We start from the raw sequence: 21,223 nt of genomic DNA, 5'->3' as shown, positions 1-21,223 counted from the left end.
ATGACATTTTACTTTGTATTTACTGTTTTTCACCTGTTATTTTCACTTCAGAACATTATTCTATGCCATTGGATATTTTTCAATATCACCTATTTAATAGAGGTATAGTGCTTATTTTTAGATATGTATAAATCTATCTGTCTATTGTTTGGGTTTGAAGCAAACTTCATATTAAATATATATATGTGTATATATATGCATGTATATATGTATTTATCTTGATGTCAGCAGATTTCATTGCTGAAAAGAATTCATTTTATATTATTTCCCATGATTTCTCTCTCCCATTGCATATGACTTTCCAAATGGCTGTTATGATTTGCCTCTGTGTCCCTTCCCAAATCTCATGTTGAATTGTAATCCCCAGTGTCGGGGAGGACCTGGGGGAGATGACTGGATCACGGAGGCAGAGTTCTCATGAATGGTTTACCACCATCTCCCCTTGGTACTATATAGTGACAGAATTTTCACAAGATCTGGTGTGTAGGCTGGGAGCAGTGGCTCACGCCTGTAATCCCAACACTTTGGGAGGCCGAGGCAGGTGGATCACTTGCGGTCAGGAGTTCAAAACCAGCCTAGCCAACATGGTGAAACCCCATCTCTAGTAAAAATAAAAGAATTAGTCAAGCGTAGTGGCACGTGCCTGTAATCCCAGCTACTTGGGAGGCTGAGGCAGGAGAATCGCTTGAATCCAGGAGGCAATGGTTGCAGTGAGCTGAGATCATGCCACTGCACTCCAGCCTGGGCGACAGAGCAAGTCTCCTTTTCAAAAAAAAGAAAAAATGTGTGGCACCTCCCCTCTCTCTCTCTTCCTTCTGCTCCTGCCAGGTGAGATGCCTGCTCCCTCCTTGCCTCCACCATGAGTAAAAACTCTTGGAGGCCACCCCAGAAGTAGATGTTGCCATGCTTCCTGTACAGCCTGTGGAACTGTGAGCCAATTCAACCTCTTTCCTTTATATATTACCCAGTCTCAGGTATTTTTTTGTAACAGTGCGAGAACGGACTAATACGATTGTGTGGCCATGTTTCCTCAGCTGTGGCTTACTGACTGTTAAATATTTGCATGGAGCCATGTTTCCCACAGGCTGCTCCCAGCCAGTGTCTGAGCAAGGCAGGGCAGGTCCACTCTGGGGAGAGGTTGGGCTGAGTCCTCTGGTTCAGGGTTGAGGATGCCCGGTGGCTTTGCAGAACTTTCCTGGGGCCACCTCCTCGCAGCCATCCCTCCTCTCTCCTTCACTGGGGTCAGACTCACACCACAGTCTGAAGGCTATTCCAGTTCCACCCAGCTTCCCCCCCATTTCTCTTAGGCATTTTCCCTGATGAAATGCTTGCCTATTTGATCCAGTTCTTTGCACCGCTTCTTAGGGGACCTGGGGTAAAACTACCTGATTCCTACTCCTCGCCAGATCTCCCCCGTGGATGGCTGTTCTGCAGGAGGGGTCTCGCCTTGCCTCCTCCGCTGTCATGGCTTCAGGGCACTGGGAGCCGTCACTGCATGGAACACATCCCAGTTCCCAGGCTGCCCGAATGTGAGGGCTCCTCCCTTCTTCATCTGTATGGTGACTCCTGAGGCCGCATTCCTGGGGTCCTCAGCAGCCCCTCCTTCCTGTTTCCGTGATGGCGCATCTTGGTTGAGGTGTAGAAGATGGGGAAGTGAGTGGGCTGAGAGCAAAGAGAGGTGATTGATAGAAATGAGAAGAAAGGCGTTCTGCTCAATTCACAGAAGCATCCAAGGAATGGAGCGTGGGCGCTGCCGAGTTCCCCTGGAGCTCAGGCACAGGTGTCTCCGTCAGGGGACGGGAGAAAAGTTAAAAACACAAACAAGAATAAAACTTTGTGTAGGCAGTCTCTGTGCTGGGACACAAACTGAGGCCCTCTGCGTTTCACACTGAGGCCATTAATGGCATCTGGTCCTTTTGCTCCTCTCAGGCGTCCCTTCTTTCCAGTTTCTGCCTTAGGGAAAGGCCGTCATCTGTTTTCCTCTTGCATTATTTTCACCTTTATCTGTGGAAAGTTGGAAAGACTGCACAGGGGCCTTCTCCAGATGACATGTGAAGCAACAGCCGTAGGAAACTCTAAATCCATCTGAAATTTTAGTTTCTGCTGAGGGTTAATATTTTAAACGGAACCCATGAGCCCACTATAAAGCGAAGCCCAGCTCAGTGGTGGAGGAGCGTCTACAGGAGTCATGAGGCACAGCATTTTCTAGTTCCTGCCTAAAAACAGAAAAGAAACCTTTTCTCTGCAGATTTTGTCAAGGTGTTTGGCAGGCAGTTGCACTTTCAACTCTCCTCATTTGCCCATTAGCAAATGGAAAACTAATAATAATGTGAACTATTTTTGTTTTGTTTTTTAAATGTTGAATGATGTGGCAGTGTAGCTAAAATCCTGCATTTGGAGGCCAGAACTGCAAGCCAGTTTTGGAAGGAAGACAGTTCTCGACAATACGCATCTTGATCTTGAAACCCTTGAGGAGCAGGGACAGAGCAGAGAGTGCAGGTGAGAGCGAGAACAAGAGCACAAAAGAAAACGAGCAAACCATACTGGAAAAGCAACCCTTGGCCAGCCCCACCGGCTCTGAGCCATGTGCCAGGTGGGGTCAGGGTAGAAGCTCTGGGCCCTTCCAGCCGTGTTCTGGCCTCAACCCCAAGCTGTCCCTGAGGGCTGCAGCCCGGAATCCGAGGATGTAGAGTATGGTTTTGAGCCCTGCTCTGGTGAGGAAGGGATTGGCAGACTCTCAGATCATGCCGAGGCTGCTCTCGTTTGCTGTTTCATGCATGTGTGTTTTGTGTGCATGTTGAATGGAGCAAACCGTGTGTTGCCTACAAAACATGGGTTTGGTTCTTCAGAAGAAATCCTTTTGGAGTTCTCACAAAGCTCCAAGTTATCCAGGAAGCCCCAGGGACCAAACATGCATTTCGGTTGGGACTGTGATGCCCAGATGGGCCAGTCCTGGAAATGGAGCTCATGGATGGTGGCGTCGCGATGGCTGGTGGAGCAGGAAGGATGCTGGGCAGAGCCCCCTTGAATCAGCCTGGCCGGGAGAGGTGGGCAGGATTCAGCGAGGGTATCTCAGACTGCACTGAAATTAACATTTTATTTACACACATTCACACATATACAATACACCAAGAGATATGAGGGAAAAAACTATGATAATTTGCTGTTTATGTGAGTTTCCACACGGATACAAAACACTCTCGCATGCAAAGTTCACAAGGTCTGGGCTCCTTCCCAGAGCACCTCTGCCCACCCCCGCACCACCCCCACCCCCAGGGCTTCACCTCGTGTCCTTATGGCAGTGTGCTGGGCGGGGTGAGTCCCATATCGCTCTCAACAGCTGAGGGGGAGCTGCTTATCTTGGCAGGACCTTGAGAGTTAATGACGCATGTAATGGTGTGTGGGGAAAGTGAGAGACGATGGAGGATCGTGTGGTACAAAAAAGCAAAAATATGGGTTATAGAAATAGAGTATTTGCATGAAACTGAAATCCTCCCTACCCTGAGAATTTCAGGACGAGGACAAAATCACAGGGTCTCATCCTGAAAGACACCCTGCCCGGCTCTGACTTTACCCCACTCAGTGCCTTGGGGTGGGGGTATTGATCTAGAAAGCCACCTATCGCAGGGGGTGTGTGTGTGTGTGTGTGTGTGTGTATATTCATTAGTGCTTGCGGTCACTGTGAAGATACCAACTGTTCTGAACAAGACTTCCCAATAATGCAGGGCGAGATTGCCTGAAACAAACTAGAAAAACACCATAAAAGAAGAAAAGGGAAAGCATGCCTGGGAGAGCCTCGAATGTCTTTTGTCCATATTGCTGTTTTCGTAAATCTGGGGTGAATAAAAAGCTGGCACTCTCCGGGTTTTGACTGGTCCTGGAATTCTTTTGTGGTGAGCACCACCTTGTGGTCTGCCTTTTCCATCTCCCAAGAACACAACGTCAGGGTCCCCATGCTTGCTGAAACCTGGTTCTCACACTCCGGCTGGCCTCTCCTCCCCAGCCCATCGTGCCTCCTTCCCACCCTACCAGACCCTTCCCACTTGAGGGCTCAGACCCATCTCAGGCTTGCCTCAGTAGGCTTGTCCCACTTTCTGGAATTAAGACTGAACATTAAGTTGCTGGCCTGAGCCCAAGGCCCAGGTGTCTCATTACGGCTGCTGTGCCACCCACACGGTCTCTCTGGGGCCACCCCCGGGGGACCATTGCCCTACACGGCGCCCACACACGCAGTCCCTCTATATGCCCATTTTGCTCAAAATCTCTCTCTCCTCACTCCTACATCCCCCTTCAGCAACTTGCTGGGATTTTTTCGGCATAACGCAGTGGGTCTGGCCAATCCCCAGAACAGGAACCCTCCCAGCAGCCCGCCACCCCTAGTCTATAATCACAGACGACTTTAACCACAAACACCTGGAACAAGGAAAGCGCTGCCCCACACACAGGGAAACTCCGCATCCCTCCACATGAGGACCCATCCTGCACCCGGGGGCAGTGGAGGCGTCTCAGCCAAGGCGACTGCAGATGCTGGCATAGCTCCACGTTGGACAAACAAAGGCGCCTCGTGAAGCACCATGATAAGCTCTGCCAAGGCCTGAAGCAAACGGGTAGAGCTGGGGTGTCATCCCAGAATAAAGCAGAGAGACAAGACAGGGAGATGGAGGAAGGAAACGGAACAAGGTGGCTCCATGCACCGGGTATAGGCAGGCACTTGGGCTCATGGTGTTTAATTCAGTATCATAATAACTCTTGGGGAACTGTTATTTTTCCCATTGTACAGATGAGGATACCGAGGCTCACAGAGGTTGAAAATGTGCTCGTTTATCTTGAATTTCCCTAACATGATCAGCTTGCTGTAGATCTCAAGTTCTACTAGCTTCTAACTCCTTCCACGTAAAGCATCAGCGACACTGCCCTGCCAAGGCTCGCAGTTAGATTTGTGCATCTCTGAGCATCTTTTCTTGAGCTGTCTTTGTTACCACCTGCTGGTCACAGAGCCGAGGAGGGCTGCACCCCCTTCCACCATGGCTGCAGATGCCCTCTGGGAGAACATTCGGGGCAGACTCCTGAGGACCCCACGGTGTTGAGCACCTGTCCTTGCTGTGGCCAGGCTGTGCTCCGTACCAAGGTAGGCAAAACGCCTTGTCACCTACTGGGCATCATACCTGGGAACCTGGTCACACCCAAAAACTGCTCCATCACGCTCTGCCCATAGCCCCCTTGCCACAGGGCTCAGGCTATGGGGCCACTTTGAGGCAGGCACAGCTTTCCTCCGTACCCCTGTGTGAATCTTTGATTGCTGTAACTAATTGCCATAAATGTTGTGGATTAAAACAGCACAAGTTTGTGATCTGTTCTGCAGGTCAGTAGTTCTGTACAGATCTCGCTGGACTAAAATCTAAGTATCGGCAAGTTGCATCCATTCCTGGAGCTCTGGGGAAGGCCCGTCCCTGCTCCGCTAGGTTACTGGCTGAACTCAGTTCCCTGGGTTCCCTGGGATTACGCCAGAGTGTAATCACCCTGTGCACCACCATGTCCCACTAATTTTTGTACTTTTAGTAGAGACCTGGTTTTGCCTTGTTGGTGAGGCTGGTCTCGAGCTCCTGGCCTCATGTGACCCACCCACCTCAGCCTACCAAAGTGTTGGGATTACAGGCATGAGTCACCACGCCTGGCCTCCAATGGACTAGTTTTGAAGGAATCTCAGGATTTGCAACCTGCGGGAAGGAATTACTGGTGTCATTAGGGGCCTCCCTGAAACCCCACGCAATGACAGCATGGCACACGCTGACCCCGGCTGAGCTCACAATGGCAGTTGTTTTGGTTTGGCTTCTGTTTAGACGGGAAGCAGCTCCCCACATCCCTTGGCTGAAGGTTTGTCCTGGAAGTTGACCAGGACCCCTGCAGGGGATGAACAAAAGCTGACACCTCATCACCCCAATTCACACACAGTTAAGCCCCACTGATCCTGGGATACAAGTAGATAAAGCAGGGAAAGGACTACTTTGTTTAACTTCCCAGTATCCTCTGATTGACTTAATGAAAAAATCCTGATGTTAAGCTCCCAGAAAAGGGTTTTCAGTGCTGAACTTGAGCTGGGCATACCACCTACATCCTGTGTTCCTTCACAAACACAGAACACATTCGTGTCTCATCTGTGCCTCATTTGTCTTTCTCTGCCCTTACTTCCACGTGAGAGCAGCCACTTGTGATCCTGTCCATTTAAAACAATATGATCACAGGCCTGGGGCTCCAGACGCCGGACGCAGAAAAGAAAAAGATGTGATAAATAACATTTAAAGCACTGCAAAGTTTGATTTTCATGTCTAGTATCTGCCCCTGGAGATTCTGCTAAATGTCTTTTTTCCCTCTTCATAAATTCTTATAATAACAACTTTATTTGGGAATTAATCCAGATTCCCATTATTCACTGAATTACACTTTCCCAGCATGTAAGTTCCTCCCTCATTGTAAGTTACAAAGCGTTGGAAGCTACATTAACTCTTTTTGGCTGCTGGGATGACAGGAAGGTATTGCTAGTCCTCATGTTTCAGAATTGTATCTGAAAAGCATTAATGTAGTTTTAAAGGGTTTCCAAATTAAAACCAGGGTGAAAATTGACCACTGGGAGAATCCTATTTATACTATTATATTACGGGGTGCTTTAAATACACTTCTGTCCAGCCTACTGCCATTGGCTCTAATATATAGAATGGGCATGTATACAGAACGGGCATCCCTCTTGCAGTAGCACTGTGGAAGGATTAAGCACCCACACTCTGAGGTCAAACTGTCCTGGTTGAAATCTTGACTGCATCTCTCACTAGCTGTGTGACCTCAGGTAAGTTACCTAACCCCCCTGAGCCTTGGTTTCCTCATTTGTAAAGTGGAGAAAATAGCACTCACTTGATGGGGCTGCTGTAAGGATGAAGTAATATGGTGCAAGAGGAGCTGAGACTGCTGCTTGGCAAACAGTGGACATTTGCTGAGAGCTTGCTGTGCACCAGGCACTGTTCTAAGTACTTTACATGTATTAATTCATTGAACTCACTCAACAACTCGGAGGTTGGACATCATTATCCCTATTGCAGGCAGTGACCACTCTACAAATGTTGGTTGTCATCTGCTGATCTTGACGCCTACGACGCATTCGCCTGGTAACTCCATCCACACTTCAGTTGGGAAAGCACTCCGCCCTGCCTCTAAGCCCGAGGACTCTGGGCAGGGTGGATTACGTGACCTGGGTCTAAGCCAATCAGAGCATCTCACTACTGTCACCGCAGTGATTGGTCCACGTGGGCACATGACACTGTCGGGGCTTGGACTCCCCAGAAAGAGCCTCACCCTCCTTCCTGCTGGACTAGCCTGAGAAGATGCCAGGCTGTCGCTGCCACAGTACTGGGCGGAGGGCCTGTCTGAGAGGGAGCCAACCTCGAGGAAACTGGGTCAACAATGGACAAGGAGACACCAGCTCTGTGACGTCACGTGAGCCCACACAGGAAGCCCGCCTGCAGCCGGGACCCTATCTTGGCCCATAGCATCGGGGCTTCTCAGGGAAGCACTGGGGTGTAAGCTTCAGCCCCAAAATGCATCCCCACCCTTTTCCCCCTCCAGGCAGAGCAGAGACCACTGGGGCCTGCTTGCTGCTCGGTGGAGCCGATGTCTTTAAGGCCGGTCTCACCGGCCTCTGGGCTCCTTCCAGCTCCACTGACAGAAAGAAAGCAGATTAGATTACCGGGCGAGGTAATCCTAAGGTTTAGAGATTCTTTTGAGGAACCTGCCACAAAGGCCAACCAGAATCCTTACTACACAACCAGCTACTGACCTCCCTTTAGGAGAACAGGGCTCTAGGATAGGAGCAATTACATTTAAATTCTGCAATGAGATTGCTATTTAACAAAACAGCAAAATCATCAAAATCCTATAATTGTATGCATAACGCCACTTTGGCCTACTCACTTTCTGCAAAGAACTTTATTTTCCAATCCCATAATTAATAGCAGTATCATATTCCATTGAAGATCATCTGTTTTACCAGAGCTTTGTTATCAATCATCTCAAATTTCAGAACTTCACCCTGGTTTGTCCCCTTGATAGGGAAGTGAAAACATTGTATCAACAGTCATCTAAGCTGGCATGTGTGTGAGTGGGTCACAGGATTTGCTGGTGGATATCAGAAAAGTCATTTACCACAAAGTTCTGCTCATAGACTATTGCAAAATAAGTAGCTCTAAAAGGAAATTATTATGTTTGTAAAAACATGAGCACTTTCCTCTTCCTTTGGGCAAGTGGTACAATGTTTTACTATCCACCCAAATTATGTCACCAATGATTGAACTCTTCAAAGAATTCAAATCATGTGGAATGTGCCCAGAGCCTTCTGGGAAGGAAAACTAAATGCACCTTGACTTCACAGGCTGGAGGGCTGGGTGTGACAGGGCCCTCCAGAGAGCCTCGGGACAGAACTTCAGCAGACAGTGGCAGCCGAAGACCCAGGTTAGTTCTCAGATTAACCAGACACCTCCCACCTGTCCATTCCTGCCTGTGGATGGCCTCCTGAGAACCAACTTCCAACCAGAAGGTCATTTTGGGTGGTACAGAGTGGGAATGAAGGACTTACATGATGTTTTTTGTTTTGTTTTTTTTTTTGAGACGGAGTCTCGCTCTGTCGCCCAGGCTGGAGTGCAGTGGCGTGATCTCAGCTCACTGCAGCTTCTGCCTCCTGGGTTCAAGCGATTCTCCTGCCTCAGCCTCCTAAGTAGGTGGGACTACAGACACGCACCAACACGCCCAGCTAATTTTTGTATTTTTAGTAGAGACAGGGTTTCACCATGTTGGCCAGGATGGTCTTGGTCTCCTGACCTCATGATCCTCCCACCTCGGCCTCCCAAAGTGCTGGGATTACAGGCATGAGCCACCATGTCCTGCCAGGACTTACATGATATTAAAGGCCCCCACCACATTCCTTACCCCTGGCCAGGAGAGTCAGGGGCTTTTCTGTCTTCCCACAGGGTTACACTTGCCAAAGAGACCATGATTTCAATGTCCTTGACCATGATACCTCAAGACATTCTTGGATGAGTTGAGGCTCAGAAAACAGTACCCCAAAATATGGCACTTTGGTATGCTGAGGGTTTTTGAGTTAAAGGAAATTAAAAGGCATCAAAAATAAGCTTTAGAACTAAGGTCTCTCTCCAGTCTCCTTTCAAACCCCTGTCCAGTCTATCTGATCCTCTTTCTTTCCTGAAGCACCAGCAAGGACTCTTTCTGGAATTTCTCTATCTAAGTTTCGCCACTGTGCCTGGCTAGAGATGTAATGGTCTTAAGACACCCTTCCTAGGAATCTCATCAAATAACCAGGAAAGATTAACTACTGCAGAAGAGAAGAGACTGGGAGCCATCACCGTGCCAGACAGGCTTTTCACCTATTCGTCTGAGGGCAGCTCCAAGAGATTACCTGGGAGACTTTATCTGCATAAGAAGACAACCTTTGATCACAGCACAGTTCTGCCCCTCACCCTCCTGCCAACTGCCCCAGAACTCAGAGGAACTTTGTCCCAGGCTATTATCTATTCTTTGGGCTCACTCATTTTTCCTTAGAAATCATTTACTACCCCTCTAAAATTTCCTACAGTCCCCCACTTCCCTGTCTCCTATGAAGAGGATATATAAGCCTCAACCATCTGGCCTTTCTTTGAGTCTCCTATTTGTAGGACTCCCACGGCCATATGCACCTTAATAAATGTGTAAGCCATTTTTCTCCTACGAATCTGTCTACTGTCAGTCATTTCAGTGAAACTTCAGAGACGGTGGAAGGAACGCTTTCTCTCCACCCCTACAGATGCACTGGCCATATTCCATATCTTTCCTCATCTTTCATATAATATCTGAGAGAGAAGGTAGAAGTTGTCAGTCCTTTTAGAGACTAGTTTTCTTAAAGAACTGAATTCACTTCTACGTTCTACTCGGCAAAGTAAAATGCAAGGTCAGCTCAGGCTCTTGATGTGATTAGCTGCACGTGCATAGGGCACTATCTTTGGAGTCAATTTTTCACAGCTGACGATGATATTGTTCACTCCTTTTTAAAGCTATATAGCACTCTATTGAGGGAATGTGCCATAGTTCAACCAATCTTCTATGTCTCAGCATTTAGGCTGTTTTAAATTACATACAATGCCTTAGTGAATAAAATTGTGAATGCTATTTTTTAGAAGAGGTTTGTTGGGCCAAAGGGTAAATATAGTTGTTACCTGAGGCTGCTGGAACAGAGTGCCACAAGCTTTGTGGTTAAAAATAACATAAACTTATTCTCTCACAGCTCTGGAGGCTAGAATTCCAAAATCAAGGAGTCAGCCAGGTTGTACTCTCCAGAAGGTTTACAGGGAAGAATCCTTCCTTGCCTGTTCCAGCTTCTGGTGTTGCTAGCAATCCCTGGCATTCCTTGGCTTGTAGACACATCACTCCATCCTCTGCCCCTGTCATCACATGAACATCTCCCTGTGTGTCTGTGTCTGTTCTTCAATTCTTACAACACCAGTCATATTGGGCTTAATATCCACCCTAATTCAGTATGACCTCATCTTAACTTGATTACTTCTGCAAAGACCCTATAACTAAATGAGGTTACATTCACAGGTTCCAGGTGAGCACGAATTTGGGAAACACTCTTCAACCTCTTACAGGAAAGGCATGCATATGGTGGTTATATGGTGTCAAGTTCCCCTTCATGGAATAGTACCATGTTGCTCTCCCCCAAGGATGAAAGGGAGCAGCTTTGTCCCCACAGCCACAGTAATGCAGCTTGTGGTGAAGCTTTTGAATTTTTGCTAATCTGATGTGTGAACACCAATATCTCAGTCTTTTATGTTATGGATAAAGATGAACATTTTTTCTTAGGCATTCATTTGTACACTGGTGGGGGATAATCTGTTCATGTGTTTGCCCATCTTTCTAGTGGGTTTTTGGTCTATTTTCCTCAATTTTTTATATAGAATCTGTATGGGATTTTCTATTAATCTGTTTGTGTTGTTCATTTTTATGTGATGTTGTTTCCTTGACCATTTAGAAAGAATCATGGCTTACCAGCTTTTCTGACTCCACAGAGCTCCCTCTGCTGTGTATTTTTGTGGTGTGTTTTAAAAACATGGCAGCTTGGCTTTAGAAATTTCCTGGCTGTTTCCTTCTTCCAGCTGTATCTGAACCTTCTCTTTCCTGTTTCTCAACTGCCCCTTTTCTGCAAACTGTTTATTCCACCCCTAGATGTTTCTTCTGGGCATGGGGCCCTGTCCTGGAAGAAAGCCCTGGTAGGTAATTTTGAGGGTCAATAGGGTCTAGACAGCTCTGGTCCCTTCAAACTTTAGCAGCGACAACTGCAATCATTGCTGCTAAAGTTGGCAATGTCCCTCTCAGCTTCAGCTGCTGTGCTCAAATCATCTTTCCATGTTTTACGGTGAAAACCTTTTGGCTATCTTGGGGTTCTCCCCTTCTCAGTCCTGTTGCTTTCTTACATTATTTCTTGCACAGACACACAAACTTACAAGTCTTCAGGCTGTTAATGGTTTATTCCCATCTGCTTATATTTTGATGTTCCTAAGAATGCCTTGTGACCTAGCTTTATTGTTTATGTCATCCATGGCTTTCTGATTCTTTATCTAGTCTTCTGTCTATTCTTATGGGGGAATTCAGAGAGTTTCAAAAACTATACTATCATCGGCATGGCAGTTCCTCACTTGTCTTTCCTCAATCTTTAAGAATTCTTTATTTATTAGTGAAATTAACCCAGTGTCTCTGATATACATCGCAGCTACTTTCCACTATGTTTTCAAAAACAGTAGTTATGGCATCTTTTTTTTGTATACATAGGTGCTATGGTTTGAATATTTGTCCTTTCCAAACTCATATTGAAACTTAATCCCTAATACGGCAGTATTGAGAAGTGGGGCCTTTAAAAGATGATTGGGTCATTAAGGCTCTTCTCTCTTAAATAGATTGATCCATTCATGGATTAATGGGTAAATGGTGACTTTACAAGAAGAAGAGGAAAAACCTGAGCTAGCACACTCAGCCCCATCACTATGTGATGTTCTGCCTCAACTTGGGCCTCTGCAGAGAGTCCCCAACGGTAAGAAGGCCCTCACAAGATGCAGCCCCTTGACCTTCGACGTCTCAGCCTCCATAACCGTCAGAAATAAATTTCTTTTCTTTAAAAACTACCCAGTTTCAGGTATTCCGTTATAGACAACAGAAAATGAACTAAGACAATAAATTTCTTTGCAATGTTTATATGTCCAGTTTTGTTCGTTTCTTCTTTCTTGGCATCTCATCTGGATTTTGAGTCATAATGAAAAAGCTTTTCCCCATAGGTGAATTCACCCATGTTGCCTCCGAGTGCTTGTTTGATGTCATCTTTTACATTTACATTTCTAATTCATTTAGAGTTTATTGTGCATCATGTGAGATATGTTTATTTAATTTTCTCTGCGTCATTTATCAAAAAGCCAATCACTTTTCCAGTACTTGAAATGTCATCTTTATCATATATTAAATTTCTATATGTCCTTGAGTTATTTCTAGACTTTCTATTCTATTCCACTGATGTGTCTGTCTAGTCATGCACAAATACCATAAGGTTTATTTTTAAAATACTTTCATTTTAAGACATTCATTATGAAATATTAAAAGACACACAAAAAAGTTCAAAGAGTAAGACAATGATGACCCATGTACCACAGCTGAAACCTTGCTAAACCAAAACTAAAATTCTAAGCCCCCCAGCTGACTGAATCGAACCCCCCTCTCAGCTAAGGGCATACCAAAGTAAACCTGAATAACTGGTTCAGGTCATAATGGGAAGGGGGGTTCAGACATGCTAAATTATGTTCTCCTCCCTTTGGAATTCAGGCACAACAAGCCAGCCTTAACATTAAAACAGGAATGTTAAGATGGACAAAACAGGGGCCCGGTGTGGTGGCTCATGCCTGTAATCCCAGCACTTTGGGAGGCTGAGGCGGGTGGATCATGAGGTCAGGAGATCGAGACCATCCTGGCTAACATGGTGAAACCCCGTCTCTACTAAAAATACAAAAACAAAATTAGCTGGGCATGATGGCAGGTGCCTGTAGTCCCAGCTACTCGGGAGGCTGAGGCAAGAGATGGCGTGAACCCGGGAGGCGGAGCTTGTAGTGAGCTGAGATTGCGCCACTGCACTCCAGCATGGGCAACAAATCAGGACTCTATCTCAAAAAAAAAGATGGACAAAACAGACTCTTTGTAGCAATAAGATAACCTGACTCTAGTATACCATCACATGACAGATAGCAGGCACTGAAAGAAATCAAAGCATTTTACCCCAAAATATATTCCTTTGACATATTTTTAATAGCCCTGGAAAGCTGTTTCATGTTGGGAAAATCTACATTCTATACAGAATCATCTCGCCTTTTCAGATCTTTTCCCGATCCAGGAGAGAATTAACTAAGAGTTTGCACCTTTTAAGGCCCAATAAGAGACATATACCATCTATTCTCCATAATAAGAACCTTGATCTCCACAGCTCCTTATCTTAACCTGGATACTGCTTTCTATTGATTCCAGGTCTTTAGATAATATAATAATCAATTGCCAATCAGAACATCTTTTCATCTATCTATGACCTATAAGCACACCCGCACCGTGCTTTGAGTTGTCCCACCTTTCCAGGCCAAACAAATGCGTATCTTACCTGTATTGATTGATGGCTTATGTTTTTCTAAAATGTATAAAACCCAACCACTTTGGGCCCATGTTCTCAGGACCTCCTGGGGCTGTGTCACAGGTCATGATTCCTCACATTTGGCTCAGAATAAATCTCTTCAAATATTTTACAGAGTTTGACTCTTTTTCATCAGCAACATTTTGTGTACCCTTCCCCCAGAATATCAGCAGAAATCCTGCTGGGAGGGGTACAATGAATCCTACCAACAACCATGTAAGTGATCTTGGTAAGGGATCCTTCCCCAGTTGAGCCTTGAGATGAGACCACAGTCCCAGACAACACCTTAATCACAGCCTCATGAGTGACCCTGATAGAGAGAACACAACTAAGCTACACAAGGATTCCTGAACCACAAAAAGCATGAGATAACCCATGTCTGTTGTATTAATCTGCTAAGTTTTGGGATTGATATGCAATCTTAATTGATAAAGAAATAGACTAGTAAATTCTAGAAAACCCCAAGAGAACTAAAGGAATTCCTCAAGGCAATATGGTTCACTCCAGTGTGAGGGCTGAGTGTATTTGCCACTGTATGCCAGCACTTAGTGAAGTGTCTGGAACTCAGTAGGTGCCTAATAAGAAAATGGCTCCTGGAAAGAGAAGAACAGACATGGGTGGGAATGAGTAGAACTTGGAATGGAGAAGTAGGCAGAGTGGATCCCAGTGTGGAGGCCATTTGAAATTGAAAGGGTTATCAGGAAGAACATGGATTCACAGTGTGGCCTCAGATATTCTGCTGTGACTGGGTATAAAGTGATTTCCAGGCTGTCTCTGGCACTGATCCCCAGGAGTTTGGACATAACTGGGGTGAACACTCATTGGTGCTGTGGGAGGCCTCCTCAATCTGTGCAGTGCTGATGAGAACATGGGCTTTGGAGTCAGAGAGCCCTGAGTTTAAATCCCTGAGAGTTGTGTGACCTTGGGATAGTTATCTGACTTCTCTGAACCTCGGTTCTTCATTTGGTGTCCTGAGTATTGCAGATGAATCAAATGAGGTAGCTTAATAAATGGTCATTCAAATCCAGCCAAATCCAGTTTAAAAAGCATCCTCAACTCTTATCAGACAGGTACCTCCAGGACATGCAACAGCCTCAAGCTGGTTCCTGTTGGCCCCTCCTATGGCCATGGAGGTTTTCTATAGAGGCCGGGGACTCAGTACCCCTGGGGCTCACACACCCCTTTGAGAAGGCCATGAACGCTGTGGAAGGTTATGATGAACAAAAAGTCTGTTTCCCCGGGAACCTGCAGTAGAAGCGCCTGGCATTTCTGTAGGGACTGGACTATGCTCCCTGCAGAATGCCCTTCCCAGCGCAAAGACCTAGGGGTGCCCAGAGGAAAGCCTTCCTGATACCTTCCCCTCCTGCTCTCCCAGGAACTTCATCCAGTTTTTCCATGGATGCTTCGGGCTGATCACGACCTTTCCCCCAGCCTCACGGACAAGGACGAGGTCCACTCGGCTTGGACCACCTGATTCAGGATGGAGCCAAGAAGGGGATGCAGCCCGAGGAAGCCTGTCAAGACTTAGACAAACATACAGCACCTGGAAAGGGACTCCCCGAAAGCACACTTAAAGGGACTGCCACTTAAACAGTAATTTTTGGGAAAAGGAAAAATAAAGAGAGGAGGAAAATTATGCCCAACCCAAGGCTTGTCCGCGTTCCCCTCAGGCAGTGGGAAATTAAGGATCCTGCATGGTGCCACAGCGCCCCCTGGTGGGAAAGACTGAGATTGCACTGAAGGTCTCCAGATGTCCTTGTCTGGCTTTACCCTCTCACCTCTACTTTGGAGGGAAGAACATTGGAAATTATTTCCCAAGACTGCATTCCCTCAAGTTAAGTATAATGCTTGATTTCCACTATCAAAGGTAAAAAAGACATGTCTTAAAACCCTGTGTGAATAAGGCTGTGGGACATCCCAACCTAGCATTCTTATAATTAACAAAAATCACCATTTATTTGCCCATGTCCTGAGCCAAGAATAATCTAATGCAATGCTTAAGACAGCCTTACCTTGCAGCCTGGCTGTTAACCATAGTTTTACAGGTGCAGGCATAGACTCAGAAAGGGGCTATGGCCTTGTTCAACGTCACACGGTAAGTGCCGGGATTCTCAAGCCTGGGCTCTCAAATGCACCACTATAAACTGCCTAGGAAAAACATGACTGTCTCTGCTTGGTTCCCTCAAAATACATGATTAATTCTTTTTGATTCCCAACATTGTTATGTTTCTTTTCTCACTGAATATTGACTTTCCATTAAGCAACTCCAAAGCCTAGTTTTTCTAGGAAAGTCTAAGTCATCCCTTTGAGAAAGCTTACTGATCACATACTATTTTCAAGGTGGCTGGGCTAGGCACTGTGGGAAGAGTCCACTGGCAGGAGGCTCGCATCAACCTAAGGTGACTTTGGTGACTCTGACAGAAGGCTACGCTGAGATGCTCCGAGCTTTGAAATCAATGTGTGTCGCTAGTATAAGAACTGGATTAGGCTTGGGGGGTCACTGTGATACAGACGGGCTTGGGTGCAAAGTGTACTGGGAGCTGGAGAGCTCTGAGTAAGCAGAAGCCAGGGGAGGGGAGGGACAGGCAATGCTCAGGATTAGGGCACCTGATCAAGCACACGGGATGTGGCAACCACAAGAAATCTGGGGCAAATAGTTTGGTAGCAGCCTTCATTTTAGCACAGAAATGCCGACAAGTTTCTTCTTGCACGCCCACTCTGAGCTTTTGGTAGAAGCAGGCTGAAGTTATTTGTTGGGAGGACTCTGAAGCCATGCCCAGGCTCCATGGGAAAGTCAGCTGTGATTGACTAGAAGAGAGCTGCCTGCACACAAGAAAACTATGCCAAAAGGCTGGGCATGGAGGAAATGACCTAACACTACAGGAGAAACTCCAAGAGAACGAGATAAGAGTACTAGAGCCTGAACCCAGTGGGAATGGATAGGGTTCTGAGTGATTCTGTAGGCATGGAAGAATGCAGAAGATAGAAGTAATCGGCATAAACAAGTAGGAAGTATTGCAGACAGAAAACAGATGTCTCAGGCAGACATATCAGATGATACTGAGGAGGGCAACTATAAAGAGAGAAGGGGACTCCTTGGAGGTCAACATGGCTGTCCTGTCCCTTGCTCTCCTGGCCCGGCCCATGAACCGAGATCTGGGAGAGCAAGTTATGAGGGGAGAGCAGCATCTGGACATGCTTTTGTCCTCTTTGTCAGAACTGCCATGGGAGCTGAAAGCATCACCCCATCTGATATGCTTTGGATCTGTGTCCCGCCAAATCTCATGTCTGATTGTAATCCCCAGTGTTAGAAGTGGGGCCTGGTGGGAGGTGGTTGGATCACAGGGGCGGATTTCTCATTAATGGTTTAGCACCATTGCCTTGGTGGTGTTCTCACGATAGTGAGTGAATTCTCCTGAGATCTGGGTGTTTAAAAGTGTGTGGCATCTCTTCACTCTCTCTTGCTCCTGTTCCCCCTTTGCCTTCCGCCATGATTGTAAGTTTCCTGAGGCTTCCCCAGAAGCCAAGCTGATGCCAGAATCATGCTTCCTCTACAGCCTGTGGAACCGTGAGCCAATTAAACCTCTTTTGTAAAATAAACCATCCAGTCTCAGGTACTTATAGCAGTGCGAGAACAGAATCATACAGGATCCTACTGCTTGAGGCATAGAAGGCAAAAGGAAAAGAACGAGGGTGGATGGAAAACAAGGAAGGTAAAAGCAAGGTGAGATCCTGTTCTCAGGGAATAAAGAAAAGTGAGCACACTTAGCATTCATTCAACAAACATTTATGGAACGCCTGCTATGTGCAGTGCTCATAATACAACAAGCTTCATTGAGATCACAGAATTAAAATAAAACTAGAAATCAAAAGCACAATGACCTGTTCTCTATTTCCACTCATGCCGTTAGCAATGACACATGTCCTGACTCAGGAAACAGCTAATGAGTGTGAGAGCGGCCTTCAGTGATGTCATGTGCCTGGAAGCCACCCTGCTCTAGAAGCACCATCGCTCTGCTCTCGGGTCACTGCCTGCCTGTGTTCTTCCTCCATGCTTTATTTATAACCCCTTTGCCTTTGCCTCTACCACTGCCATCATTTTTCGCGGCTTTTCTTTATTCCTCCAAATTTCCCCTAACATGCATCTGCCCTTAGCTCCAGGGCCCTTCTGAAGTTTTGCAAAAATGTTCTCTTTTATTATTCACTTGCCAACACAAGCATTAGTAAAAAGGAGAAAAAAAAGAAAGAAAAGTGTCCTACTTTTAAAGTTTGAATTGTTAAAGTTGTCTAAGATTAGAAGAACAAAATCTTCATTGATTTTATAATATTGTAAGGAGATACTTTTCACCCATAATCTAGCTCTTTAAGCTTATCGTAATGTTCATTTGCATGTTTCCTTTCAACATTTCCCCATAAATCTAGTCTGGGTTATGATATATAATAACCAAGAGGTATACACAATATCATTTTTCATGGTTTTTCAAAGTTATTTCAGAAACACTACTTTTACATAGACTTGATATTTATGAATTTAATAGCTATTGTACTTTATGCTGCTGTCCCATTTTTAGCTGTAGCTTATTTCCTCTTTTTAGTAACTTCCTCAGGATAACTTCCCAGAGCCAGAACACTAAGTCCAAGGCTAAGACTGTTTCATTGCCCTCATTGTGTATTGCTACCTGGCTTTCCAAACAGGTGGCATCTACTGCCACTGGGGATGACGTTGCCAAGAGATCCATTGGAAAATTCGCTGGTCATGGACATCAATGTCCAATGGCAATGGTCCAATGGCAGCACCCCCCAAACTCCAGTTCCTCCAGAGGACAACTCATCAGAATTAGCAATCTCCTCTAGTCTGCTGAATGTTCAATGCCTCAGGAATAATAATAATAATAAATGTATCCCATTTTTCCCTATCTGTTCTTCTCACCCCAGTGACCCCTGCTCCAAGAGGCAGCCACCCATGCTGTGGGGCAGGGTTGGTTTCCACCCTAAGCAGAAAGCCCAGGACTCCTGGCCACATGGAGGGCTGGCTCAGGGCCGGCCTATTTCTGCAGCTGCTTTCCAGCAACTCTGACACAGACCCTTGATGGCAGAACCATCGTCATCACCTGGGGCCCATCTTCTAGCCTCAGGTCCTGCTGCCTCCAGCCAGGTGAACCATCTGGAAATCTTTCTCACTGATATCCATGAACTCTCCACCTCTTGCCTGCCTGCCTGGCTGGACTCTAAACCTGATACACTTCATGGCTGCAAATGATCTGTGTTGACTTTTCTTCTTGCCGGTTTGTCAGGGGCTAATGTCACATTCCTCTCTTCTGTAGGTGACCTTCCTGCCTGGGGATTCCGGGGGTTGGTGACACATGCCCTGCAGCACAGAGGCCACTCTACCATCGCTGGGGCCCCAATCACACAGTCACCAGACTAGGTGCATTGAGTGTCCTCCATTTGTCCCTCCCATTCACTCTCCATGGTCTCCTCCCCATTATGCCTCAGAAGGCCAGCTGTATAAGCAACTGCTGCAGACTTCCTGCCCTCGGCTTCCGGCTGGGCTCAGCCAGTGGGGAGCCCCAACAGGAGATTAGAGGGAGAGAGGGGAGGAAGGTCCTCTGAGTATTGATTCCTCACTCCCTCACTGCCTGGCTGGCCCTTCAATGAAAGATCAGAGTCCCAGCCAAGCAGTCTTTGCTGGGCTCTACTAAATATTCCCTCCATTTGTCTTACAAAAATTCACCCACTGAAAGCTTACAATTGTACAAACATCACCACAATAGAAGTTTAAAATATTTTCATCATTTTGGGAGGCTGAGGTGGGCGGATTGCCTGAGCTCAGGAGTTACAGATCAGCCTGGGCAACGTGGAGAAACCCTGTCTCTACTAAAAAATACAAAAAATTAGCCAGGCGTGGTGGTGCATGCCTATAATCCCAGCTACTTGGGAGGCTGAGCCACGAGAATCATTTGAACCTGGGAGGTGGAGGTTGCAGTGAGCCAAGATAGTGCCACTGCACTCTAGCCTGGGCAACAGAGTGAGACTGTAAAATAATAATAATATTTTCATCACCCCCAAAAGAAACCCCAGATCCATTAGCAGTAATTTCCTATTTCCCCCAAACATCCCAGCCCATGGCAACCACCAGTCTGCTTCTCTCTACGGACTTGCTACTCTGGACACTTCATGTAAAATCATACAATATGGGCTTTGTGCATCTGTCTTCTTTCACTTAATATATGTTTTCAAGGTTTAACCATATTGTAGAATGTATCAGCACAGCATTCCTCATTATGGGTGAATAATATTTTGTTGAATGGATATACCACATTTTATTTACTCATTCGCCAGTTGATGAACATTTGGTTTTTTTCTTCTTTTTGGCTATTATGAATTAAGCTTGCTATGAACATTCACTTACAAGTGTTTGTGGGGATATACGTTTTCCTTTCTCTTGGAATGAAAGTGGAATATACCTATATAATATACCTACGAGTGGACTGCTACATCATATGGCAACTCTATGAAAGCTTTTGAGGAGTTACCAGACTGTTTTCCAAAGCAGCACCATGGTATAGTCCTTCAGCAGGGCATAAGGGCTCTAGTTTCTCCAAATCCTCACCAACACTCGCTACTGCCTTTTTATTATAACCACCCGAGTAGGTATGAAGTGCTATCACACTGTGATTTTGATTTGCATTTGCCTGATGACTAATGATGTAGAACATCTTTTCACGTGTGTTTTGGACATCTGTCTTCTTTGGAGAGACGTCTGAGCAAATCCTTACTCCATCTTAACATCAGGTTATTTGCCTTTTTATTTTTGAGTTTTAAGAATTATCAATATATTTTAAATTCAAGTCTTTGGCATGTGACTTGTAAAAATATTCTTCAATTCTTGGTTCTTTTCACTTTTTGATGGTGTCTTTCGAAGAACAAAAGTTTAATTTTGATAATGTCCAATTTATCGATTTTTTTCTTTTGTTCCTTGTGCTTTTGGTGTCATATCTAAGAAATCAGTACCTAATGCCTGGACATAAAGATTTATCCTATTTTTTTTCTATAGTCTTAGCTCTCACACTTACGTCTTAGATCTATTTTAATTTTTGTAGGTGGTCTGAGATAGAGGTCCAACTTCATTTTTTTGCGTGTGGCTATACAGTTGTTCAACCATCATTTGTTGAGAAGACTGTTCTTTCCCCCACTGAATGGTCTTGATATCCCGGTTGAAAATCAATTGACTGTCAATGCAAGGGCTCATTTCTGGATCCTCAATTCTATTTCATTGATCTTTATGTCTACTCTTATTATCCATTTAAAGAAATGTCTATCTAATGTTTGTTATTGTAGCTTAACAGTAGGTTTTGATATCAGAAAGTATGAGTCCTCATAGTTCTTTGTTTTCAAGATTGTTTGGGGGTATTCTGCATTCCTTAAGTTTGTATATGAATTTTAGGATCAGCTTGTCAATTTTAATACTGC

The sequence above is a fragment of the Hylobates moloch genome, unplaced genomic scaffold (assembly GCF_009828535.3).
Source record: "Hylobates moloch isolate HMO894 unplaced genomic scaffold, HMol_V3 SCAFFOLD_1, whole genome shotgun sequence".
Lineage (NCBI taxonomy): Eukaryota > Metazoa > Chordata > Mammalia > Primates > Hylobatidae > Hylobates > Hylobates moloch.
Note: the sequence above shows the minus strand (reverse complement) of the source record.